This window comes from Aedes albopictus, chromosome 1, assembly GCF_035046485.1.
Source record: "Aedes albopictus strain Foshan chromosome 1, AalbF5, whole genome shotgun sequence".
Taxonomy (NCBI): Eukaryota; Metazoa; Arthropoda; class Insecta; order Diptera; family Culicidae; genus Aedes; species Aedes albopictus.
In genome coordinates this window covers 91825530-91853278 of record NC_085136.1, presented here as the reverse complement: position 1 = coordinate 91853278, position 27749 = coordinate 91825530, and the positions used below count along the sequence as shown (strand labels likewise).

The window sequence follows — 27749 nt, the reverse complement described above, 5'->3', positions numbered from 1 at the left end:
GTTTTACTAACTTTATTTTTGAAAGTAGAGACCAAATACAACATGAAATGTTTTTGCTTCACCATGCAATTTGGGAGAACTTGGTGAACCTAATCAGTTATCACAAACTCTGATGAAAGCAAGTTTTACTAGGGTATCGCGCCACTTGGGCGGTGGCTTCTATATTCGTCTGTTTTCCACTATAACTCAGTCAATTTTGAACCAATTCACTTGAAATGTTGTACACGGGTAGATACTATACCTATATCACTGCACTCCAAAAATTGTGTCAATTGGTTCAAATTTGACTGAGTTATAGCGGGAAACAGACGAAAATAGAAGTCACCGCCCAAGTGGCGCGATTCCCTATCTTTATTTTTGAAAGTAGAGACCAAATACAATATGAAATGTTTTTGCATCACCATGCAACTTGGAAGAACTTGGTGAACCTAATCAGTTACAAGAAATTGATATGAAAAACAAATTTTACTTACTCCAAGAAGTGATTGATGTTAGAAATAGGCATGACACAATATAGCATAACCTGCAATATCTAATCTTGTTCAGAGCCTTGTCGAAATTTCGGATATGTTTTGCCCAAACAAAAGAGCACCCCTACCCTACGGTACTATTTAATTACTATAGAAAAATATAATGTATTAAATCAAAAGCCTTTGATGCTCGTCCAAGACTGACGGTGACGAGAATGAAATCCTGGATGATGCTCGATTTGGAAGACAGAAGTAACTGTGAGCAATGAAAAAAATAAAATAAAATAAAAATCAGACAAATATGGACATGAATAAGGTATAAAAAAAGGAAATGTATGCGGAAATAATTTTATTACATTCAAAATGGAACTAACAAGAGCGACGATGACGAATTATTTAGGCATTTCGAAACAAAAAAGTTTACGATGTAGTGGTCACGAGAAGACCTGAAAAGTGAAAGTATTCCACAAAAAAAAGTAATTTTACAAGGTGCAAATAATGCTGCAATTTTTTTTTTTTTCATCAGAATAAATGTAACATGGAATGTATCGCGTAACCCCTCTTATTTTAGTTTGCGATCTAAATTGATTATTTTACTATAAATAAGGTCTGGGACTAAGAACCTGGGATCGAATCCCACTCCCGACAAACTCACAAAATGTGGGTTCTTCCTTCGGAAGGGAAGTACAGCGTGGGTCCCGAGATGAATTAGCCCCGGGCTAAAAATCTCGTTAATAAAGAGAAAAAAAAAAGGTCTGGGACCATTTGGGTAGGGGGACCTTTTTTGTGCACTTGCTGCTATTACTCAGGTTATTTTGAACCAATCCACTTTATTTTTGGGACAAGGTGAGAAACGTACAGTATCTAGTCATGTACAAAAATTCAAGTCAATTGGTTTGAAATTGATTGAGTTATAGTAGCACTAGCAAGTGCCCAAAATAGGTCCCCTGCCCAAATGGTCCCAGACCCTAATATGAACACTTGAACCGACATCTCGAACCCAATAAGCAGAATACCCTCTCACACTGACACGTTTAATGCTTCCAGTGAAGTATGATTTGAAGTATGTGGACAAATCTCAAATGGAGTGAGCACTGAGCAGTATAAGCAACAGGAAGTACAACCCATGCGACAAAGAGGGCGATAATTAATTTCATTCGGTTTCATGACCTTCGGCCTTGTGGCAAGGTACCATTTCTGAGTTATGCATAGATAGGGTCTTGCACCATTTGGACAGGTGCACCTATTTTGGGCACTTGCCGCTATAACAAAGTCAATTTCAAATGGCACGTGCAGTATCCAACTCTATACGAAAACTCAAATCAATCGGTTTGAAAAAGACTTAGTTATAGCGACAAGTGCCCAAAATAGGTACACCTGCCCAAATGGTACAAGACCCTTCTTCTGTTTCATTTCCCACCCAACTCAATTTTACACACATTTCTGACTGCATTAGGAGAAGACTGATTCCATTATAGAATACTTCATAACTTTATGATTACATAAAATTTAACCTTCCTAATGCATCACGTTGAGAACAGCTCGCTGACGGATAGTGTATGGTTTGGGTCAAAAATGACCCTAATTCACTAGAAGGGCTGAAACACGCAATTTAGCTTATATTGAATGTGTACTAAAATCATATGTACTCCTAAGCCTGGAATATGCTTAAAATACACGCGATTGAAATACATTGAAAAAAAAAATAGCCTTTCGGGCCATTCATAAGCCATGTACACTGCCGTTCATAAGCCATGTAGTCTGCGCTCTATACCAATTTTCAATTTTTTGTATGGACAGTCTACGAGGGGGAAGGTGAGTTCGGAGTTGGGCAAAATCTGGTCTAGGTGGTTTTTGAACAGCAGCCCCTTTATACATTTTTATGGAACTTATAGGGGAATCTCGAAAGATATTTTTTCCCAAAAGATCCCAAAAGGAATTTTTAGAAAAATCTCGAAAACTCGAAAAAACTCGATTTCTTTACCTACGCTTAAGTTTGTCTGTGGCTTAAGTCTTAACCCTCCTTTTTCGTCATTTTTTACCTCAAACCATACACTACTTCAGCGACGAAGCCGCCCAACTAGATGCAATGGAAAGGTTAAACCAGGTTTAACTATTGGGTAAATCAGGTTTACCAGTTCATCGGAGGTTGAGAAAATGGCCCTTAATAGAAAATCTCTGGAGGTGTATTTCTAATTCCCAAATAAACAAATTCTGCTGAAAGAAAAAGCATACCAAACTCCAAAATTTGGTTGAAATATTCTGATTATATTCCGTAAGGATACCAAAAAAGGAAAAGTTTACTACTCACTCATGTTCAATCAGCAGCAGCATGGACTGAAGTGCAGTTTCCGCTCTGCATCACCCAGCGCCACCGACAGTACGGTTTGAGAAGTAGTTTCGGGAATGCAGTGCCCAGTTGATGGAGAGTCGCGGACATGCCACCTGCACAAACATATCCACGTCCTTGAAGAGCACGAGCTTTGCCTGGAATATTTCCTACGGTGATGACCGCCTGCTGATTGTGTGGCTTCAATCTTTTCTGCAAATGGCCCATCACCTTGGTGAACCCCTTTCGGCCCAGTGTCTCCAAAATAAGCCCGAACTTGTACACCCCTCTGCTGGCATCGATGGCCGGTTGTGTTTCGGATTTCCGCTTGGTCGTAGTGCTCCCGAGTGCTTCTCGTAGGGATCGTACTTGTAAACTTTCAGCGATGGATTGGAGATCATTGTCGCTTCCAGGTGAATCCGTCCGTCGCCCAGGTAGATCAGTATCCGTTTATCCGGTATCCGGGGAGCTATACAGTCGAGGATTTCTCCAAGACTCAAAGGTTTGCTCTGCGGAATTAGCACGTCATGTTCGGCTTCTCTTAGTTCGTTAGCTGCTGCATTGTGCGCCTAAATGCGTGTGGTAGCGTGTGGTTTGAGTGAGATAGCGTCCCGCTAGGAACCGATTCCCTCGATGAAGCTGACAGAACCACTTCCAGGCTGGGCTTCTTCTCAACCGTGTTGTTTTCGAACAAGTTGTAATACAACTGTTGTATACAAAATACCAGCCGCGCAGTTTGTCCGGTTTGGTTTTTTTTTTTCTTGCGGATTGCGGCGCTTCAGGGATACTCTAGTTTGCTCCAAAAAATGGTGTCTATCAGGATGTTGAGCTGGTTTGTCGTTATATTGTTTGCTTGAATGGGTATGAAGTAAAGGATGTAGCACGTTCTCCCTAGCCATAGGACCTTCCTATCGATTCAGCACATTGAAGCAGTGGGAGACGGTTGCCGGTGTGTTTGGCACGTGCTTTTGTCCGAATCGAATGCTGAATGCTGTGGTCCGAACGAATCGATTATTTATCCAAAACCCGCGGAACCAGTTTTAGCTTTATAGCCGGCACTAATTTCGGCAGACATCTGCACGTATTTTCGGGTTTTTGTCTGGTGGTAGATGTACCTTAAGGAGGGAAAAACAAATTAAATAATTCCCGACGACGATAATGCGTAGAATGAAGGGAAACTTACCACTTTCGTGAAAATTTTGTTGCAAACTTTTGCAGAATTTCAACGAACAAACTGATCAAGATCGAGACGGCCGAATGTCAACAAACAAAATCAAAATAAAACGTCTGACAGTTTGCTGATCAGAAACTCACCACATCGTTGCGGTCGAGCCATAAGGTAGAAAGGGGTTCGACGGGAATTGGGGTGAAATACAATATAGGAGACGGTAGGGCTAAAGCGCTACTTCGCAGGTTTTTCATTGTTTTTCAATAGTTAGAGGCTTCAAAACCTATGGGTTGGGAGCCGCGGGCTGAAAATCTCCTTAATAAAGCTAATAATAATAATAATAACCTATGGGTTCCTTGGGAAAGTTTGTTCAATAAATTGATGGAAAGCCGTTGAGCACATAAAATTTTTTCACGGGAATGGTCTGTTCCATTAGTGATTGGTTTTAATTGATGTTCATAAACGGTTTTTTTAGCCACAACCGTAGCTTACAATTTCATGACTTCTTTTATCAACATCAATAACTCTTCAATAGGGAAAATTGTGTGTTTGTTTATTACCGGGGATTTCAACCTTTTAAGGGTCATTCATCCCGTAATATGGAAAATTGATTACCGTTTTAAACTTGCAATGAAACTTTCAGAACTCCGATCAAATCGATTAGTTTATTTCATTTGATTTCATGATGATAACATTCACCATTTTCGAGGCGCATTATTTCATGATTCTACAATCACAATATTCTCGGTAAAATTGAATGCGCACAAGCCCCAGAGTAGATCAGTCAGAATCCAGAGATACAGCCTGTTTTCTTAAAAAGTAATTTCTTATGGTCAGTGGCGCCGCCTAGTGGCAAAATTTCCAATGATTTTGCAAACCAGCAGATAGTCCTTGACCTCAACTTTGCCGAAGACACCAATGTTCTACAAAGTCAGGATCCGGATAGATAGGTTGGCCGGAAATGTCGCGGTTTCCCATATGTTGCAGAATAATTGATGCAGTAGTTGTGCGGATACTACGGGGTCAGCTTTCAGCATCTCCGCTGATATGCGATCGACCCCTGGGGGCTCTGTTCGATTTCATGCTACGGATGGCTGTTTCTATCTTCTGCACTGATGGAGCTTCGGTGTTAACACGGGTAATGCGAACCTCTGGCGGATCATGCTGAGGTGATGATGGCGTGGCCGACACTTGGAAAAGGTTTCCAAAGTGCTCGAACCAGCGTTTCAACTTGTCAGCCGGGTCTTTCAGTAACTGCCCAGACGTGTCTTTCACGGGCATCGTAGCATTCGTCTTAGTCCCACTAAGGTGACGTGAAACATCGTAGAGGAGACAGATGTCGCCGGTGTTTGCGGCTTTCTCGCCTTCGTCGGCTAGAGAGTCCGCTCACGCTCTTTTGTCCCGTCTACATGAGCGTTTCACTTCCTTCTCAAGAGCCGAATAGCGCTGATGGGCTACGGCTTTGGCTCCTCGTGTTTTCGCTCGCTCTATCACGGATTTGACGTTCGTTCACTCCTGTATCTTCCTGTAGGTATCATCTGTGATCCACTGCTTTCTTCGGGTGCGTAGCTCACCCAAATTATTCTCGCCGGTGGCGATGAAGGCGTTCTTGATGGCACTCCATTGATCTTCTGCGCTTCCACCTTCTGGAATATCCGCAGCACGGTTCTCTAGCTCCTCGACGAAGGACCTTTTCACCGCAGTGTCTTCCAGTCGGCGTGTGTTGAACCGGCGCCCGATTTTCTCTTCTTGTCAATGGATCCTAGCAATGCGCAGTAGGATCTCGCCAATTAGGAGATGATGGTCGGACGCAATGTCGGCGCTACGTTTGTTCCGCACATCAATATGGCTCCGTCTCCATTTTCGGCTGATGCAGATGTGGTCGATTCAATTTTCCGTGACGCCGTCACGGGAAACCCATGTCACTTTGTGCACTGGTCGTTGAGGAAAGAACGATCCCCCAATCACCATGTCATTGTTGCCACAAAACTCTGCAAACAGCTCTCCGTTTGCGCTCATTTCTCCGAGACCATGGCGTCCCGTGACGTACTCATAGTCCGAGTTGTCGGAACCAACCTTTGCGTTGAAGTCGCCCATGAGGATCTTGATATGTATCACCTTTCGGAATCTTGCCCACGACAACATTGAGTTGACTGTAAATGTTCTCTTTGTCTTGCAATTCGACAGCATCGGTTTGCGCGTAACATTAGATCATGGTAAGGTTTCGAACCCGTGTTCTGAATCTGGCTACAATTATCCTCTCATTAGTAGGTTTCCACTTCATGAGCGCAGCGTGGGCGTGAGCGCTGAGCAGGAAATCAACTTCACGGTGGCGAGGAGCGTGTTCACCTCCAAGGCCAGAGTATAGCAGAATTTTACCCGACGCCAATCTATGTTCTCCAAAGTTCGGCCAAAGGACTTTGCTCAGTCCTAGGATCTCAAGCTTCATACGTCATGTCTCGTTGTCTAGTTAAGCCAGTTAACCCTGCTGGGCTAGGATTAATATGTTCCAAATTCCAATTATTGTCCGTTGTTTCGCGCTACAAGTCGTTGCCATTGAATCAGTTCGTAATATTTCGTTTTCGGTTTCTGTAACGCTTTTTGGGTTCGGATACAGTAAGCTGTTGGCCTAAGGTCCCATATACACCGTGGTATGGCTGCCACCTTAGGTATAGCTTCCGGTGGAAAAGCATTTCATACTCAGCCACTGTATGTCAGAACAGACGCTGTTTGAGCCTCACCTCCTTGGTGAAGAGACGCTCGGGTCGTATCTCCTCAATCTAGCTGAAGTCAGAAGGACAACAGTGCCCAGGCTGCAATACCAGCTAAGCACATAACTCTTAGCTGGCAGTCTTTGCCATTGCTTGACCCGTGGAAGCATGAGGACCAGAGCTATGTTGGACGCTCTCTTTATCGACTCACCGTTTTGCAGCCCAACGGATTTTTGGGTTCGGTTGAAAATTGTTGTAGAGTCTGAATTTTACTATGCAATCGGAAGCTTCAGCCATAAAATTTTATAAAGTGTATCTGCTTCAGGCAATGTCATAAAATTAGGGATTTGAAGTACCTTCACTAAATCTCAATTTGACTAAAGTGGCAAACCGATTTGCAGTGCCATAAATTACGCTCTCAAGAGGAGAAAGCCTTTCTTTCAATTCTCAACCTCCTCCACCTAGAACGAATGTCCCGCACCACACAAACAGAGCCGGCTATCTTAATCCTTCCCCCTTCAGAATGGGATCCGAAGTCAAGTGGCCATCTAGCTGGCTTAAGATAATGCCGATGTAAACAGCAACAGTGCGGTTACGTTGGTGGCGCTTGCTTTTCAGCCCTCCGTCGTCGTTAAATCGGTAACTTCTGAATGAAAGCAGAATGTCCCATATTGCAGCCCGGCAAGTCGCAATTTGCCGAAAAAAAAAACGCACGCCGACAGCTGCCTACCAGCATAAATCGAGTCGGCGGCGTAGTCACCGGTCGGCTCGGTTGGCTGTCGGTGTTCTTCACATCGCTGGCGATGGGATGCTGGCTCGAGGCGATCGCATTACCCCGAGGCTGATCGTATAGGCATCACGTATGCGTGCGAGAGCATCGGATCACATCTGCTGAAGGACCTGATGCCTGGCTGGGCCGGTTGGCTGCGATGGGCTCTTCCAGTTGGGCCCGTGTGCCTTACTGACACCACAGCAGGACGATGCACACGGGGACAAGTTGTGCAAAGTTTTGGAGAAAAGTTTAGAATAAAAATGAAAGCATTGCTGAAATTTGGTGAACAATATATATAAAGCATTTTTAAAGTAATCTACACCAGTTTTAACCAAAACTAGACAACCGACAATACATATTTGTAGTTTTCTGTTTAACTGAAGGTGTTCTTCGACTGGACTAAGCTCGACAAAATTTCAAAACATTTCATGCAAAATCTATTACCTGTGTTACCGTGCATAAGATCTACATTACCTCAACAAAAATACCCAAATGACCCCAGTGTGCAACCTACCCAGCAGCGAGCAAATCAAACGCAGAACCAAACCTGGGCACCATCCCAAATGTTGATCGTTTAACTTTTATGCAAACATTCGGGAAATTTTGGCAAAACGAAGCATCAAAAGAGGCAAAAAGTGATGTGCTTCAGATCTGCTGGCTGCCGGCCTCCGACGATGCGTTGGATATAGAATTACCGACGAAATTCGATGTTTGTTCTAGGGAGATCTTCAGAAGCTTGCCAGCCACTTGAGGAATCGATTTCGCCTCGGTTCTTTCATGTTTGTGCCTTCTTCCTCTATATTTACTTTCCATTTGTTCTCGATTCGCTTCAGCAGCAATGAAGTGCACATTTAGGTACATTTGGGATTGGGAAGGCGTGCGTGCTCTACCTGCTGAATTAGCATTCCCATCACTGTGTTTTTTTTTACCTCTGGGGTCCAAGATCGTTCACAGCTCCTGCCAAGAGACCCAATTTTCACTTTCGTTATTCATTCACGATACGGCAGCAGAACGAAAACAGCATTCAAATGGATGGACCACCTTCGCGGCAGATGTAATGAATCACGCGTGCGGGTGCAACTTAGCCGAGCGCGCGCGCGCTCTTCCACATGCCCAGCCGATTTGTGACGAATGGTATTGCGTTGCGGTCATTTTATGGGCGTGCAAAATGTGATGCACATGGCGTCTCCGCTGCTTGTTTATGCGTTGTAAGCTGCCACCTCCAATGCGTCACCACCACTGTTGTCGCCATCAATGATGGATCAATAAATACCGCTGAGCCGCCGACGACGACGACGCGTGGACGCGGTGACGACGCAGAACACCCGTCCTTTGACGAAGTGATTAATGGTTTTTGAGGGGAAGATATGTTAAGGTGCATGTGAACACAGAAACAATATTGTGGACAAACATGGGAGCTCAACTTTTGCATATCCAAAAGTTTAAGACGGAAAAAATTAACATTTCAAAATTTAAAATATGTTTGATTGCACTTTTCAACCGCGCCGAAGAAACGGAGTCAAATAAACGTTTCAAATATTTCTGACTCAATTTCAAGATGGGTTCGAAGACAGAACTTGAACGTCAGTAGTCAAAGCTTCCCAACTAACATTTATTGTGAATGTAAACGTCAACAAAGCGTCCTCAATGCAGCTTGATGCTGAGTTACTGTGTTGTATATACATATGGACGGACGCTTCTATGCAAGCCCTATACCAATGAATCTGGCGAACTTAATCCACATGTATATGCTGTGCGAGCAGCTTATATGCCACGAAGTCATATCTCTTTTCTCGGGTCCTATATAACCACTAACTGAATAACATCTTGAGAAGGCGCTTTTTCAGCCTTTTTGCAATTGTTAAATAATAGTTATACGGTATCCCCAAATTAATCGATTAAATATGATTAGGTTATAGATACCGTGACGCAATACATGTGGAACTGGAATCGTCGCTTTTAAAATTGAATTATTAAAATACTTGCCTCTACTTGGAATCGAACTCCCGATCTCCGTATCCACCGGTCCCGATGATGTCTTCTCTGCCACACTGCTATATATAAATAGCACAGAAAATAGCCCGGTTTGTTTTACTCCAGACAAGGCTTCATAATTGTGCTACAAGAAACCTTACCCAACTTCATCTTGCTGCAAAAGCTTGTAAAATGTCAAACGCAATATTGTTTACATTGAACATGCTGTGTGATTGCGCCAACAGGTTCTTCGTCACAGCTTCTAGCTGAAAGAGTGTTTTTTTTAAACAGCTACAAAGCGCTGCTGTTGTGTGTATTTGGCAACATTACAAAACGTACTGTATAAAAGCAGCTGTTGTATTGGCTGGGATTCTTACTCGATTTGCACATCTTCCGGCAAATCTTTCGACATTGAATTGAAGTGCAATAAAAGCAACCCAAATAATTTTTACAACACAAAGATGGATAGCTGTAAAGAATTTGTGTAGTAGCTATATATCCCGCTTAAAGTTTGTTTCTGCAATAATGTTTACATCCGACAAGCCGTGTTTGGTATACCAACAGGTTCTTTAATACAGCTTCTAGCTGTAATGAAATCGCATAACGGCCTTCAAAGCGCTGCTGGTTTAGGGATTTGTCAGTATAACGAATTATACTGTATAGTAGCAGCTGTTTTGTTTAGTGAGGACTCCTATTCGATTTGTTCAAGTTTTCACATCTTTTGGGAAATCTCCCGGAGTTGGAATAGAGTGGAGTAAAGGCAACCCCAGTGACAAGTGATGGATTTCTGAAAACCGAGTTTGGTAGCTGTATGGTGCTTGTTTTGCAGTCGTGTATTAGCTTATGAATTATATTTGACTAGCTTCCCTTTTATTCAGCGTTGACAGCTTTTATTCGATGGTTACACAACAGAAAGCAAATGACTGAAGCTTACAGCGCTGAAAATGTTAGTTGGGTTATACCACAGACCTGTTCGCCGACTATATTTTGCTCGGTGGCGGCGTGAGGGCCATTTTTGGCCAGCGGCGGTGGCGTCATCGGCGTCACGCCGGGTGCAATTTTTGGCGGCGGCGTGAATCGGCGTAACCGTAATTTGACCATGAAATGAGCATTGCCGAAGCAAAGTGTCAGTATGCTCTAGAATTTGTAGTCTATGAGCTTTTTCATGAACATTAATGTCTTTTTTAAACTATTACGTTTGAAAACCAGTTTTCATTCCTGTTCGGGTCCGCCACTGCAATGCCATTGAATGGCAATTAAATTATATGATATACTAACTGTACCCGGCAAATTTTGTCTTGCCTACTGCGTTTTTTTGACGTTTAAAGTCCCTAGTCAAGTTCAGCTCCCCTTTTTGAACGTATGAAAACCCGATTTTCAAAACTTTCGATTTCTCCATGTTTTATGACTCATGAACCTTCCTTGGGTGAAAACTAACAGAACAAAACTTAGACGACCCAAAGCGGGTCATCCGTTCGCAAGTTATGCGCGGTCCCACATATGCCACTGCATTTTTATATATATATAATATAGATACAGTTTTTGTTTAGTTTTCTTATAAGCCTCCAAAACTATCAAATTTGATAGCAAGGTTAAACGGAAGGAATTGCAGGTGGGAACTTGAAGGAACTGCAGGAGAAGTCCTAGAAGAAACTGTTGGCCGACTGTGTGACATTCCATGTATTAGGTATACGAAAAAGCGTGACAGAGGGGAGAGAGGGGTTATAAAATCCCTAAAAATGATGGACGTCATATTTGAATCGGCCCTAAATCCGGCGGGGCACCTAGAACACGTTCTGGAATATTACCGGTAGTAACAAATGCGACATGAACCTGCGTTCTTGCAAACCATACATAAAGATATCGAAAAAGCCCCAGTTTGATGTCCTTCATGCATGGGTCGGTTCACTTTTATATGTGGTCACATCAGGCGGGACACCTGGAATCGATTACTATTTTCTTGCTGACCGTTTATTGCCACTGGAAAACTCACACATAACATAATTTGCTTGCAACTGTTCTAGTTGAGGGTAAACGAAGGCACATATTCTTTTCCTCCATTTTCCTTCGTTGACTGAAACTGCTACAAAACTAAGTTTCATAATAATATGATCTCCTACAAATTTGTTCCTTAGAGTATCAACTACCATCTATGCAAATATGAGCCAAATCGAGCGTTATATCGAGCGTACTGAGCGAAGAAACTGGAGGTAATCAAGTGTCCCATGTATTTGACTTGAAAACCCCATAAACAAAATTCATCTCATTTGTGCCAGTTTAGTCTTCACAAATTGAGCTGAATCTTTCACAGATTGCTCCTCTAATCCAATGGCTCAATTACAGGGGTGCCTCATGGAACTTTAGGTAATTTTTGCGTTTGGGCCAGTCTAATGACCATTCTCAGCGGGAAAAAACGGCTTTGGAACACTAGTGGTAGTCAAAAATGTGCTGTGAGCTTATTTTCTTGCTAATCAATCATCAAAGTACCGAAAAAGCCGCGATTTGATAATTCGTAGCATGTTTTACCACTTTCAGCGGGATTCCCGAAAGCGGTTCCAGAACACAACCGGTAGTTTCAAATATGGTCCGAAACTAATTTCTTGCTAACCGATCATCAGGTTATCGGAAAGGCGGGATTTGATGTGTCACAAGCATTATTGGTTTGGCTCATTTTAATGCTTTGCCACTTCCAGCGGGACACCTGGAATCGATTTCGGAACACAACCGATAGTTTCAAATATGATCCGAACCTAACTTCTTGCTAATCGATCATCATGTTATCGAAAAAGCCACAATTGGATGTGCCACAAGCACAGGCATAGCTCATTTTTATGCTTGGCCACTTCCGGTGGGACACCTGGAACCGGTTCCGGAGCACAATTGGTAATTTCCAATATGATCTGAGTTTTTTTTTTACTAATCGTTCATCAGATTACCAAAAAAGGCGCGATTCCTGGGGTACCGGTCCGGAACACTGAAATGGCCATAACTCTGGAACGGCTTGACCGATCCGAACCATTTTAAATAGGAAACAATGGGACAATTGTCGATTGATATATAAGACTTGGCCGCTCCGAAGGCTCTATCAAGTTTTCGTTTTTGGAGTGAACATATATCCCTTCGGTACACCTTGGTGTACGAGAAAGGTAAAAAATGCATTAAAAACAGCCTCGATCTGTTTTCGTTTGTCAGCAACAGCCCAGTCAACCAGTAATCGTATAAGATATTGCAAAAGATGATGAACTGGAGGCCATATGCGTGCATACCTCCATTTAGGCGCATGTAAAATGTACGCATATCGCCTCCACTTTAACATCTTATGCAACATCTTATACGATCACTGGTTGACAGGGAGTGCTGTCAGTATTCCGTAAAACAACTGGTGAGGAGCGACTACTGACTATTCAACAGAAACTCCTCGAGGAATCTCTGAAATAACTCGTGGAGGAATCTCTGAAGGAACTCCTTTACTAATCTCTGCAGGAACTACTGTACGAAACCCTGAAAGAACTTCTGCAGAAATTCCTTCTGATTCAAACATCTGTCTTAGACAGATCCCTGCAGAAACTTCTGATGAAATCCCTAATTGGTTTTAGAGGAATTCCAGGAAGAATCCTCGAAGGAAATCCAGCATGAAATCCTGAAAGAATCGCTGAAAAAGTTCCCGGAGGAATTTCAGCAAAAACCCCCAAAGTAACTTCAGCGGGAATTCACAAAGGATTTCTAGGACGAATCATCGAAGGTTCTTCTTCTTCTTCTTGGCGTAACGTCCTCACTGGGACAAAGCCTGCTTCTCAGCTTAGTGTTCTATGAGCACTTCCACAGTTATTAACTGAGAGCTTCCTCTGCCAATGACCATTTTGCATGTGTATATCGTGTGGCAGGCACGAAGATACTCTATGCCCAAGGAAGTCAACGAAATTTCCTTTACGAAAAGATCCTGGACCGACCGGGAATCGAACCCGTTACCCTCAGCATGGTCTTGCTGAATACCCGTGCGTTTACCGCCTCGGCTATATGGGCCCTTAATCATCGAAGGTTATCAATGAGGAATCCCAATGAAATTCCAGGAGAAATCCTCGAAGGAATTTTAGGAGCAATCCCCGATAGAGCTCTAGGAGGAATCTCCAAAAAAACAATCCCTTAAGTAATTGAAAGAGGAATTCCCGGAAGAATTCTGCCAGTAATCCCTGAAGTTAGTCAAGGTGAAACCCTCGTAAAAGTTCTAGAAAGACTTCCAGGAAGAATTTCAAGGGGGAATCCCGGAAGGAATTACAGGAGAAATCCCCGACGGAATTCCAGGATGAATTCCTAAAAGAATTACAGCAGGAAGAAAGTCCCGGAGGACTCCTCGAAGGAACTCTAGGAGGAATCCTCGAAGGAATTTTGGGAGAAATCCCAGAAGGAATTCTAGGGCGAATCTCCGAAGGGGTTTTATGGCGAATCTCCGAAGGAATCCTTGCTAGAATCTCCGCTTAAATTCTTGAAGGTATCCAAGGAGGTATTCGCGAAAGAATTCCATGAAGATTCCCCAAAGGAATTACAGGAAAAATCCTCGAAGGAATTCCAGGAGGAATCCTCGAAGCAATTTAAGGAAGAATTCCAGCAGTAATCCCTGAAGGAACTCCAGGTGAAAAAGAGAGGAATCCTGGAAGGAGTTACAGGAGGAGTCTCCGAAGAAATTTAAGGAGGAATTCCCGGGAAAATTCCAGAAATAATCCCTGGACGAATTTCAGGTGAAATCAGGAGGAATCCCAGGAGAAGTTACAGCAAGAAGAAAGTCCCGGAGCAATCCCCCAAGGAACTCTAGGAGGAATCTTCGAGTGAATTCTGGGAGGAATCCCAGATGGAATTCTAGGGAGATTTTCCGAAGAAAATCTAAGTAAAATCTCCAAAGGAATTCTCGAAAGAATCCCAGGAGGTGCTCCTGGAAAAATTCCAGGAGGAATCCCCGAAGGAATTCCAGGAGGAATTCCAGAAGAAATTTCTGGGAGAATCCTCGAAGGAATTCCAGGCAAAATCACCGAGCAATTCTTGAAGGAATAACAACATAAATTCCCGAAGAAATTCCAGGAGAAATAATCAACGAAATTTTAGGAGGAATTCCAGGAGGAGTCCCTGAAGGAATGACAGCAGGAACTCATGAAGGAATTCCAGGAGTAATCCCGAAGTATTCCAGCAGTAACCCATGAAGGAAGTTGAGAAAGAATCTCCCAAGGAATTCCAGGAGAAATCTTCGAAGAAATTGTAGGAGGAATTCCAGGAGGAATCCCGGAAGGAATTATGGGGGGAGTTCCTGAAGGTATTCCTACACGAATCCCCGAAGGTATGACAGTAGGAACTCCTGATGAAATTCTAGGAGTAATCCCTGAAGAAAATCCAGGAGCAGTTACTGAAAAAAAAAACCAGCAGGAACAAAATTTTGGTGGACGAGGGAATTCCAGGAAGATTTCTTGAAGGAACTCTTGGAGAAATTCCAGAAGAAATTCCAGGGAGAATCTCCGAAGGAACCTCAGGAGGTATTTTCAGAAGAATTCCAGGAGGAATTCCCGAACGAACTTCAGGAGGAATCCTTGAAAGAATTCCAGGAGGTATTCCCGGAAGAATTACAGAAGCCATCTCTGAAGAAAGTCCAGGATGAATCTCTGAAGGAATTCGGGGAGCAATCTCTGTATGATTTCAAGGCAGAATTCATTGAGGAATCCTTGAGGAATCCTCGAAGAAGTTTTAGAAGGAATTCCCGAAGCAAATTCTGGAGGAATTTCCAACGGAAGTCAAATAGGAATCCCTAGAGGAATTCCTGAATGAATCCACGATGGAGTTCTACGAGGAAAAATCCCAGGAGGAGTTCCCGAACGAATTCCAGGGACAATTCCTGGAGGAATTCTGAGAAAAATCTCTGAATGGTTTACAGGCGTAGTCTTCGAAGGATTTTCAAGAAGAATCCTCAAAAGAATTTCAGTAGAAATCCTTGATAGATGTCAAGGAAGAATGTTTCCAGGGTAGGGGTAGGATTTCCAGGAGGAATCCTCGAAGAATTTTCAGAACGAATCCCGAGAGAATTCCTGAAGAAATTCCAGAAGGAAATCCTAGAAGAGGATTTCCTGAAGGAAATCATGGAGGAATTCTATTGGAAACTCCATGGGAGATCCTTCAAGGTAATCCTGGAAATATGCCTGATTCTTGAAGGAATTGCAATCCCTGAAAGAGCTTCTGTAGGAATTCCAGAAGGCAGGAGAAATCTCTTATGTAATTCTAGGAAGCAGCGGTGAATCCTCCTGGAAAAGTCTCCAAAAGAACTTCAGGAGTAATCGCAGGAAGAGCTCCTGGAAGAATCCCCAAAGGAGCTTCTTGACTAATATTTGAATGAACTTTTCTGTCTGTGTGGCTTCGTGGCCGTGCGGCTAGTGTTACCAAGCATTTTGTCACATCGTGCTGTGCTTCTAGGCGTTGCAGGCTAATCCGTTGTCTAGTGTCAAGCTTCTTTTAAAAAGCAAATAGCTCACTGGAAGCAGTGAACGTGTCTGTGATTTTTTTCTGGAGAAGATCCTGAAGAAATTCAGGAGAAATGTCAGGAAAAAAAAACACCTGCACGAATCCCAGAAATGCATGAAGGAATCACTGAAGGAGCACCTTTACTAATTCCTGTTGGGACTTTTGTAAGAGAACTTAGATTAATTTCTAAAGGATCTCCTGTAGGAATTCCTAGAGGAACTTATGTAGAAATTCTTGATGGATCTCCAGAGGCATTCTGAATCATCTTGAAAGAATCTCTGAAGGAAATTCTGAAAGAATACTTGAGGGAACTCCTAGTGGAATAGCCGGGGGAGTTTCTGAAGGAATCTCTGATAAATCACTCGGAGGCATCACTGAATCGTCCTTGAACTACTGGGGAGATCCCTGAAGGATCTTTTGAAGCAATACCTGAAAGAGTTACTATACTGCAGGAATCCTCGAAAGAACTCCTGGATCAATCACTGGAGGAATTTATGAAGGAATACCTGGAGGAATTTTCGGAGGAACTCCTGCCGAAATGACAAAATTCATTTCTGAGGAAATTTCTGATGGAGTTTTAGGAGGTGTCCTTTAAGAAATTCCAGGAGAGAACCCAGTAAGAACTCCTGTAGAAACCCTTGATAGAACTCCTGGAGTGATATCTTTATGATCTGCTAGAGAAATTTCCTGAAGAAACTTTTAGAAAGAAACGTCAAGGGAAATCCCTGATTGGAGTTCTAGAAGAATATATAAAGAAACTCTAGAAGGAATCTCTGAAGGAACTCTTGAACTGTTTCCTGAAGGAATTTCTGTAGGAATTCCTGAAGGAACTTCAGAAGGAACCCATTTAGACTAATCTCTGAGGTTCACTGAGGGCGTAAATGGTCTCTCGAGCAACCAGTATGGCCTCCTGGAAGGGGAGGTCCACCGTAGACGCTATCTTGTTGGTTACAAAAACCGCCGAGAAAGCACTCGAGCCTAAGAGGAGGGAAATTCGCTTCTGCGGGGTAGTGACTCTGGATGTAAGGAATGCATTTAATAGCGCCAGTTGGGCTGCTATTGCCGATGCGCTCTTGCGTCTGGGGATACCGGAGTACTTGTACAAGATTCTCGGAAGCTACTTTCAGAATCGCGTACTAGTATACGACACGGAGGTGGGTCGGAAGTGCTTTCACATAACCTCAGGAGTCCCGCAAGGTTCCATCCTGGGTCCGGTGTTATGGAATGTCATGTACGACGAGGTGTTGAGGTTAGAGTACCCAGTGGGAGTGGTGATTGTCGGATTTGCCGACGATATTACGCTCGAAGTCTACGGTGAAGTTGATTACCCGAGTGGTCAAGGTTGTGGAGGCGTGGATGCGGTCCAGAAAACTGGGGCTGGCTCACCACAAGACAGAGGTGACGGTTGTTAACAACATGCAGTCGGCGCAGCAGACGGAGATCAGTGTAAGAGAGTGCACTATCCTGTCGAAGCGTTCTGTCAAGCACTTGGGCGTGATGATCGACGATAAGCTTACCTTCGGTAGCCACGTCGATTATGCCTGTAAAAGAGCCTCCACAGCTATTGCGGCACTGTCCCGGATGATGTCCAATAGCTCAGCGGTGTACGCCAGAAAGCGCAAGCTTCTGGCTAATGTTGCTACGTCCATACTTAGGTATGGCGGCCCGGCGTGGGGCACCGCGCTAAATACTAAATGCTACCGACGGAAGCTGGAAAGTACTTACAGGCTTATGTGCCTGAGGGTTGCGAGCGCATACCGTACCGTGTCACACGACGCTCTCTGTGTCATTACTGGTATGGTGTCTATCAGCATTCTTATCAGTGAGGACATGGAGTGCTTCGAAATGCGCGGCACAAGAGGCATACGCAAGACTGTCAGGATGGCCTCTATGGTCAAATGGCAGCGCGCGTGGGACAGTTCCACCAAAGGAAGGTGGACCCATAGGTTGATACCGAGGGTAGATAGTTGGATTAATAGGCGCCATGGGGAAGTTACATTCCACCTGACACAGGTCCTTACAGGTCATGGTTGCTTCCGACAGTATCTACACCGTTTCGGGCATGCGGATTCTCCCGAATGCCCAGTGTGCAATGGTTTAGAAGAAACGGCGGAACACGTTTTGTTCGTGTGCCCGCGTTTTCGCACAATGCGTGACCGCATGCTTGCCACATGCGGGAAGGATACAACTCCGGACAACTTGGTCCAGAGAATGTGTAGGGATGAGATTAGCTGGAATGCCGTTTCAACGGCTATCACCCATATCGTCTGGGAGCTACAGAGGAGGTGGCGCGTGGACTCGAAGAATGGCTAGTCCAGATGCAGTACAAGAGGTGGTCCAGGGGTTCGAAGTCGGCTTCGTAGGTCATACCGGTGCCCTGCGGTCGAGATCGACCCTTACAGCGATTAAGTGGCCGCGGAGAGGAAGTCCCTGTAGCGGTGCTGTCGTGGCGTCAGTCTACTGGGTTGGATCCGAGCCCGCGGTTGGAAAGGGGTCCCCGGCAAGGGTCGGGGTAAGTGAGACCCTGCTGTCTGCAACCTACGGATGCATCTGATAGGGCCTGAGGTAGTGATACCCTTCCTTTGCGGGCAGGTCAGATCGGGTTGCATGTGGGCATCAGTTCTTGATGTCCGCTCAGCAGTAGGGCGCGGGCGGGGTTGACCCTGCCCGCCTTCCGAGGACAAAGGGAGTGGCGAGGACCACTCGGGAAACTGGCTAAGCGCCAGCATGCTGTCGTGATGGACTCTCCAGAGCGAGTCATCGATGTTCGTTGCTGCTAGGCTACGGCAGCTAACCTTGAGGGTGCGATATGCACTAGCCCCTCTCTGAAGCAATACCTTCCGGAGAGACGTAGGGTTTGGCGACCATAGGAATGTGTTTTAGTGGGTCGAGGAGAGAGTAGTCCTGGCTTCTACTGGCGTTGTAGAAGACGGCCTTAACCCCACACTACCCTAACCTTCCTGTTAGGGTGTCTGATGAGCAGATTTATCCCCCTATGGTTTAGAAGGAAAAAAGACTAATCTCTGAAATGTAATTGTCTTTTAAAGCATTTTTTGGATAAATAATTGATGGATCTCCAGGAGGCATACCCGAATGTTCCTGAAAGAATCTCTGAAGGAATCCATGTTTTGGCACGGACTAATTAGTGGACTGTAGATTAAATGTCCGTCCAGACGCGGGTCACTTCAGAGGTCCTTGACCTCTGCCTTCGATCATCGACCTTTCTCGTAAAAACCACTGCACTACACGGACTACGTCGTAAACTTGAGCTTTATTCTCGACCGGACCGAAAACAAGACGCGTGTACCACAAGTGATGGTTGGTGGGCTAAAGGAACTCCAGTCGGAATTCCTTAGACATCTTTTGAAAAAAAAAAAAAATCCATGATAAATTCTCTGAAATGAATGTATCTGAAGGAAATCCTGATGGAGCTTTCCTCCAAGTTCCAAGAGTTGCGTATTTGAATGCACCCAGGTAAGCCCACCCTGAAGTTCGAGAGCCAACACACAAGCGTTTCGTTCTAGTTTTAAGGAGTCCGTCTGACCTTAAGTAACAGGCATGCTGAACAAACGGCCATGGAGAAGGCCTGATGCATAGTCGCGGATTTGGACAATACGTGGAGTTGCGAAGAGAAGAAACTGCGAACAAGCAGAGGCTGCTGATATATTATTAACAAGCAGAGCTGCCTCTCCGAAGTAGTGTGAATACGAAGTTTTCTTCTTACAAGAGAGCGATTCTTTGGACTCGATTTGAAAAGGTCGTATGTACTTTTGTCGATTAAAAATTCGATCAGTTGGATTCGCTTATTATAGCAAAAACCGTTGGAATTGAAAAAAGTTGATACATACAGCAGAATCATCACAAAACAGGCTTTCCGTTCCATCATTTAAAGTCTCTAACATATCTTCCATATTGCTACAATAACTAAAATAAACTGATCGAATTTTATATCGACAAATGTACATACGACCTATTCAAATCGAGCTCCAGAAATATTTGAAAGTATTTCGAGAGAACAGCAAGCTTGAAATTGAGCTTGATTGACCGCCCGTAGATGCTACTCCGGTATCGCCAGACGAGCTACACTCACACAAAGAACCTGTTACGGTAACAAAGAGGCGTTTTCGTCGAATTCTCGGTAGCAGGACCCAAACTCCGGGATGTGGGTGCGAGCAAGCTTTAAGCTATAAGTTTTATTGAAATTAGATTGGAATTTTTACATATGATTGTTTTACTTACAATTTTCGGTCTGAAGCATGTTTTAGGAGCTTTTTTTGCCTCGTTGTTCTCGTAACTTGTGTATGTCTGTTTTACAATAAATGTTAATTTTAAGGTTAGATAAGGTACACTAAATTCTAGTCAAAACTTACTGTGATAACTTGTGATAACTATTAGTTTAAGTTCGTTTGTAATTCATTGTGTTTGTTAACATTTTAACGGAAATATAGATATAATAAAACTAGATAAATCAGATCATGGTTACTATTTAAGACTGAAACACTTCACTTGTTCACTTGTGTTCACTTCTGACATTTCAGATCGAATTGACATTACTATTGTCAGTTGCATACGAACACAAAGTGGGCAGTGCTGGCAGCAACAGAACCAATGAGATATCTGCCGGGGACTAGCAGACATTTTCAGTGTGTGAGCGTTGGTGATCTTCTATGTTTAGGCGACAATAGCGCCTACCGCGTCAGGTTGCAGGTCAATGTGGGGAAGGGTAAGGAAGTGATGATTCCAATCATTTGTATCCACGTCTGACCGAATATATGTACCTCTGCGTCAGCACAAATTCATGCGGATGTCAGAGTGTTGGTGGGACTTGGTTGGCAGAAGGTTCACACATTGCTGCGTGGATAAAGCTATGTTCACTTAGAATCCGGAATCACGTCACATTTTCTAGTGGCGCTCTCAATGAACATAATCATCATTCTTTTGCAGCACTCTGATCATACACTAATCCTCTTTAAATGGTGAAAATTTCATCGATTTTCTTGCAACGAGTGAAAAGTTATTTCAGATTGAAGACAAGAGGAGGAAAAAAATCTTGCACAAACACGTTGAAAATTTAGCGTGGTCAGGTACGACAGTCGCGAAAAATGTTAATATCGTCAAAACCATTATGTGTTATGTGCACAGATGTTGTTAACCATGGCATAAGGAAGTGTCCTCGGAAGAAAAAAGCTTGGGTTCATTTTTGAATTTGAAGATTTGGCAAGAAGTTCGAACTCTGGGCGTGGTTTTTTCGCAACAAGATGATGAGAACCAATTCATACAAGGATGACAGCCTCAAGAATCGCGTGCTGCTTTTCAAAAACGCAAACAAGGGATATGTAGAGGTTTTACCTATTTTGATGAGCTGCCATGACAGCCGAAGACGTTCAGTGGTATCGTCACAGATGGGTAGTGTTTATCAACGAAAAAAACACTCAAATTTCGCGTTTTCTCAATTCACTGAATTGCCCCTCATTCCGCAATAAAAAAAAAGTTTGGCAATTTTTCTTCGGAATCCTAGTCAGACTAGTCAAGGCCTGATCAGATGACCTGATTGTTGAACAAACGTGCGGAAGGGGTTGTTGCTAAAATTTACCACCGTTGTGCAGATTTTTAGAGAGGTCAACACTAAAAAAGTGAGAAAATGTGTGAAAAATAAAAATAAATAATTTCAATGATATTTTTCCATGAAAGTACAATAAATGTAGGGATTTATTGAAAGACGTCCAGTTCTGTCAAACAATTCCTTTATTCTGACAACTTACAGTATAGATACATCATAGCCTACTACAGTTCGGCCATCTTGACTTCACACATCGTCCTCGATGTGAAATACCCGCCTAATGTCAGTTAAACTCCAACTCGGTGACATGCTCTCCGATGTTGTGATGTGCTTGCTTCTTGAGCATATACTTGACACTTACATCTAGCTTCTTCTATTCAAAACTCCTCTCGCAGATTCTCAAGCTCGAGAGTAATGCGCCGTATTAACGCCTCTTCCAGTATCCCATCTTCACATCCAGCTTCTGCCCTCAACAACCAGTTTGTTGTGCACATTCCGTTTCTTCCATATGCTCCGTAACTCCTCTCAAATGCTGATCAGTTCGAACTGTTCGATCGAAAGTGATGTACCACATCCGGATCACTTTCTGTTCTACTTGTCGACTTCACTTACGTGTGAAACTGTTTTCTTGACGGATAACTTGGAATTTAAAACATTTCGAGAAGAACGAAGGCTTCATCCCACTTCTGAAATTGTAGGGATTTATTGAAAGACGTCCAGTTCTGTCAAACAATTCCTTTATTCTGACAACTTACAGTATAGATACATCATAGCCTACTACATAAATAACCTTTGTTTTGAGGGCTTCACCTTTTATGTTTGTTATTCCATCCCTAAGATATACGTGATTTTGTCATTCCGGATTCTAAATGAACATAGCTTTACCAGGGTAAGGTGATAGAATTGTGTGTTTTTATTATTCTGGAGATGTGCGGCACCGTTCGCTTGATTGCATAACTTATAGGCGTTATCTAATAGGATTGAGAACACTGTGCTGTGAAAATTTCAGGGGGATGACGAAGGGCCAGAATCATCTACCCAGCATTCAATGCAACATGGCGTCCAATGTTTTTGTTTTGATTGCTTAATTCATGGAAAAAATGCGCTGGAAACATCGACACTGCTTCGCTGCTACATATAATATCGTGCAAAGTGATAAGGAAAGAGAAACAATCATCAAAAACAACGATTTCGTTTGAAATGTGTAATTTCTGAAATAAGCACTAGCAACACACGCGCCACACACCCGAAAATCAGGAGCAAGTTAGGGTAAACCGACCAGAAAGTGGGTACCAAAACGCACCGTACCAAAAATGATGTTGGGTGAAGCGGCGATGTACCGAGTTTGAAAGCCGTGTCACCCCACTGGAAAATTTGGAAGGAAGGGAAACGGCTTTTCAACCCGTTTCTGTTCTAGCGATGGCAATGAATATGTGAATATACATGAGTTGCATATGTAGAGAAGGGAGAAAGTATATAGAATGAAACAAAGTAGGAGGAAAGGGACGGGCCAGGGTTTGAACCCAGGACCTCCTGCATATGAATCAGAAGCGGTAGCCACTAGACCACCAAGCCCGTCTATTTGAATATCTTTCTAGAGAACAAAACAAAAATTCAATGAGCATCAAATCATACATTTACAACACACGTGGATGGTTACTAATATTCTACCAGAAAATTCAATAAAGCTTAAAAAAATCATTAAAAAACGTATGAAATGCAAAGGAATTTCAAGCAGAAATGTTTTAGTGTTGCTATTCAAATATATACTGCCAACAATTCAACTCGCAAACAGAACGAACTCTAAGTAGAAAACTGCAGAAAAAAACACAAGGAATCCAATATATGAACTTTCAGATCTTCTTCATCACCAGCACGAGTTCCGCTTTGTCTGCACGGCTTCCTAATTTGGTATTGTTCGACCAACCTTCCAATCTTCAATGGGCAATGCATACGGATGATGCAAAATTGCTCCCTGGATAGATCGGCTCGTTGCCTCACCGGAACTCAAACCGGAGGTTGTTGCTGAATGGACCCTTGAGAATATTCAGATTTTTTTTTATTTTCTACAAATTGAAAACCTTTGACAACAGAGACTATCCGGCAGAAGAAGGTAGGAAAAATTGCGCTCGGCACGTAACAAAGGATGCATTTGAATAGTTTGATAGGAGGTAAGGTATGCAATTTTCTTAAGATTTTACAACGCACGCAGACACGCAGAGCACAGTGCGATGCATTCAAATCGAGAGCCTCATTCCTTCGCCAATCCTCTCGGATCGTCCTACCTAGGTACCTCCTTGGAAAGGGATCAATGATTTGCCATTTCCGCTCCGTTTCGGCGAAACAAAGCTCTTTCTTCGCTTTCGTGAGCGGATTAGCATTTTCGGCTTTTTGTTTGTCCGGGTGCAGCAGCGGAAAATTTCTGTTTACATTTATAATGAATATTCCTCGTTTGGGACCAGCAGCAGGTCCGCAGTGTACGATACAGTGAAATGAACATTCGGAACAGGTATTATTACCGGCACTGCTGCACTGTGTATGAATAGATCTGATTTTAATCTTTCCTAGTGCCAATCAGAAACAGGTCAAATTTTGCTCGTGGCTCGCAAAAAAGAGCAGTAATTACATGCGAAGAACAATGTCCGGATAGTCAAAACAAACTTGAACCGATCGGATTAGTGTCGTTTTTTCTTTCGTTTGTTCAGTCAAATGGGAAATCAACGGAATCGATAGTTTTTAGCGTCCCGCTGCGTTTCTGCTAATCAACTTTTAGATGTGCATTGCCATTTTGCTGGAGTTTTATTACCGCACTTTCGAATATCTAGAATAATGCCTGATTTCGGGCAAATTGGCATTTTAATGTAATGTATTACTTGAGCTGACTGGTGAATGATTGGAATGGAATAGAAATGCCTCAACGATATTGAAAGAGTGTCGAACATAGCCGTGGGCCTAACAAGTTCCTACCTTATACATTCGCTGGCGTTTGTTCACCAAGGAGATGCGGCTCAAACAGCGTCTGCTCTGGCATCCGGCGCGTACACCGTATTGAGGGGTTCTCGTCCTCACAACGACATTATTGACGTCAGGACTTATCGTGGCGCTAATATCGACTCTGATCATGCCTGGTGATGGTTAAACTGCGCCCAAAACTCTCCGTCATTAACAATGTACAGTACCGGCGGCCGCCCCGGTACGATCTAGAGCGACTGAAGCAACTGGATGTCGCCACCGCATACGTGCAGAATCTCGAGGCAGCGTTGCCGGGCGAGAGTGTGCTCGATGTAGCCCCTCTAGAGGACTGCTGGAGTACAGTCAAAGCAGCCATCAACAACGCAGCCGAGAGCACCATCGGGTACGTGGAACGGAGTCGACGAAACGATTGATTCGACGAGGAGTGCAGAGCGGTTCTGGAGGAGAAGGACGCAGTGCGGGCGGTAATGCTGCAGTATGGAACCCGACAGAATGTAGAGCGATACAGACGGAAGCGGAAACAGCAGGCCCGTCTCTTCCGGGAGCAAAAGCGCCGCCTGGAAGAAGTGGAGTGCGAGGAAATGGAACTGCTGTGCCTTTCACAAAAAACACGGAAGTTCTAAAGTAAATGAGTTCGTGGGAAGTTACCAAGCCGGTTTCGTCGACGGTCGGTCGACAACGGACCAGATCTTCACCGTACGGCAAATCTTCCAGAAATGCCGTGAATACCAGGTCCCAATGCACCACCTGTTCATCGACTTCAAGGCAGCATACGACAGCATCGACCGCACAGAGCTATGGAAAATTATGGACGAGAACAGCTTTCCCGAGAATCTTGGACCGACTTTTCGAACCCTCTAAGCGGAATTAAAAGGTACGAAACTGATTTCCCGGCAAGCTTACCAAACTGATAAGAACAACGATGGATGGTGTGCAGAACAGCGTAAGAATTTCGGGTGAACTATCCAGTTCACTCGAATCTCGACGGGGACTACGACAAGGTGATGGACTTTCCTGCCTACTATTCAACATCGCCCAGGAAGGAGTTATGCGACGAGCCGGGCTCAACAGCCGGGGTACGATCTTCATGAAATCCGGCCAATATGTCTGTTTTGCGGATGACATGGATATTATTGCTAAAACATTTGGAACGGTGCAACTATACACCCGCCTGAAACGTGAAGCAGCAAAGGTCGGACTGGTGGTGAATGCGGCGAAGACAAAGTACATGCTGGTAGGTGGGACTGAGCGAGACAGGACAAGCCTTGGCAGCAATGTTACGATAGACGGGGTGGTAGAAGAATTCGTCTACCTCGGTTCCTTGCTAACGGCAATAACAATAACGTGAGCCGTGAAATACGAAGGCGCATCATCAGTGGAAGTTGTGCCTACTCTGGGCTCCAGAAGAAACTGCGGTCAAAAAAGATTCACCCCCACACCAAATGTACCATGTACAAGACGCTAATAAGACCGGTGGTTCTCTACGGACACGAGACATGGACCATGCTCGAGGAGGACCTGCAGGAACTTGGAGTTTTCGAGCGACTCGTGCTAAGGACGATCTTTGGCGGTGTGCAGGAGAACGGTGTGTGGCGGAGAAGGATGAACCACGAGCTCGCTGCACTCTACGGTGAACTCAATATCCTGAAAGTGGCTAAAGCTGGACGGATACGGTGGGCAGGGCATGTTGCAAGAATGCCGGACAACAACCCTGCAAAGTTGGTGTTTGCTAACCATCCGGTTGGTACAAGAAGGCGTGGAGCGCAGAGAGCACGATGGGCGGACCAGGTGGAGCGTGATCTGGCGAGTGTTGGGCGTGACCGACGTTGGAGAGCTGCAGCTACAAATCGAGTATTATGGCGGCAAATTATTGATTCAGTTTTATCATGAATGTGATGTTAATTAAAAACATGAAATGAGGAATTCTTCGAGGAATTCCTGAAAGAATTGTTCAATGAATTCCTGGGGAGAAATTCCCAAATAGATTGTTGGTGGAATTCTTAAAAAAAGTCTTGAAGGTATTCCTGAAGTAATTCATGGAAGGGAATTCTTGCTGGTTGTTCTGGAGGAATTCCTGGAGGAGTTCTTGGATGATTTCCTGAAGGAAATCTTGAAGGAATTATTGGGGGGAATCGTGAAGGCATTTCTGGAGGAATTTCTGAAGGATTTCCCGGAAGAATTTCAGGTGGTATTTATTGTAAAATCCCTGGAGGAATTCCTAAAGTAATTTATAAAGGAAACCCTGGCCAAATTCCTGGAGGAATTCCTAGAGGAATTTTTGACAGAAGTATTGAAGCAGGTCTTGGAGAAATTCTCATCAAATTTTTTGCCGGAATTCTTAGAAGAATTTCTGGAGGAATTCCTGCGCTGAATCTTGGAAGAGCTCTTAGCAGAAGTTTTGGAGCAATAACTGAAGAAATTCCTGGAGGAAGTTTGGGAAAAATTCCTGATGGGGTTCTTAGCGGAAATCCAAACAGAATTATTGGAGTAATTCCTGGAGAAATACTGGGTGAAATTTTGGAAAGAAGTCTCGAAGCAGTTCTTACGGAATTCTCGGAGGAACCTCTGGAGTTGTCCAGGAGTATTTTCTTGAGGAATTTCTGGAGGTTTTCTGAAGAATCTTGGAAGGGTTAATGAAGGAATTTATGGAAGAATTTTTAGATGAATTCTTGAAGAAATTTCTTGGAAAAATCCTTGAAGGTATTAGTGGAGAAATTCCTGAAGGGATTCTGGGAAGAAGTTATAGAGGGACCCCTAGAGAAATTCTTGGGGAAGGTGCTGTAGTATTTTTGGAAGAGTTCCTGGAGGAATTCTTGAATGAATTCTAGGCAGATGCTTTGGAGGAATTCCTGGAGGATTTTCTGGTGGAATTCCAAGAAGAATTTTTTAAGGAATTCCTAGAAGAGTTTCTAAAGTAATTCCTAAAGGAGTTCCTAGAGTAATTTCCTGTGGATTTTTTGTCGTAATTCCTTAAGATTTTTTGGAGGAATTTCTGGGGAAATCTCTGGAGGAATTCTTGAACAAATTCTTAGAGTTATCCCAGGAGTATTTTCTTGAGGTTACTAAAGGTTTCCTAAAGGATTTTGGAGGTATTCATGAAGGAATTTCTGAAGGAATTCTTGAGAAAATTCCCTAAAAAATCCCAGGAGGAATTCCTGGAAAAATTCTTCGAGGAATTTCTGAAGAAGTTCCTGGAATTTCTAGAGAAATACCTGAAAGTAATCTCAGATGAATCTCTTGAAAAACTTTTTGGAAGAATTTTCGGACGATTTCCTGCGGGTTTTGTTGAGAAATTCT

The 27749-nt window shown here is 43.6% G+C and overlaps 1 long non-coding RNA gene across 1 annotated transcript; it reads right to left on the bottom strand.

Moving 5' to 3' along the window:
• Positions 1-529: 529 nt before the first annotated feature.
• Positions 530-4260, bottom strand: LOC134285265 (uncharacterized). Its single transcript, XR_009996254.1, has 3 exons — positions 3983-4260; positions 2782-3914; positions 530-726 (listed from the first exon to the last, which is right to left on the bottom strand). It is a non-coding gene; the product is annotated as an uncharacterized LOC134285265 (long non-coding RNA).
• Positions 4261-27749: the final 23489 nt, after the last annotated feature.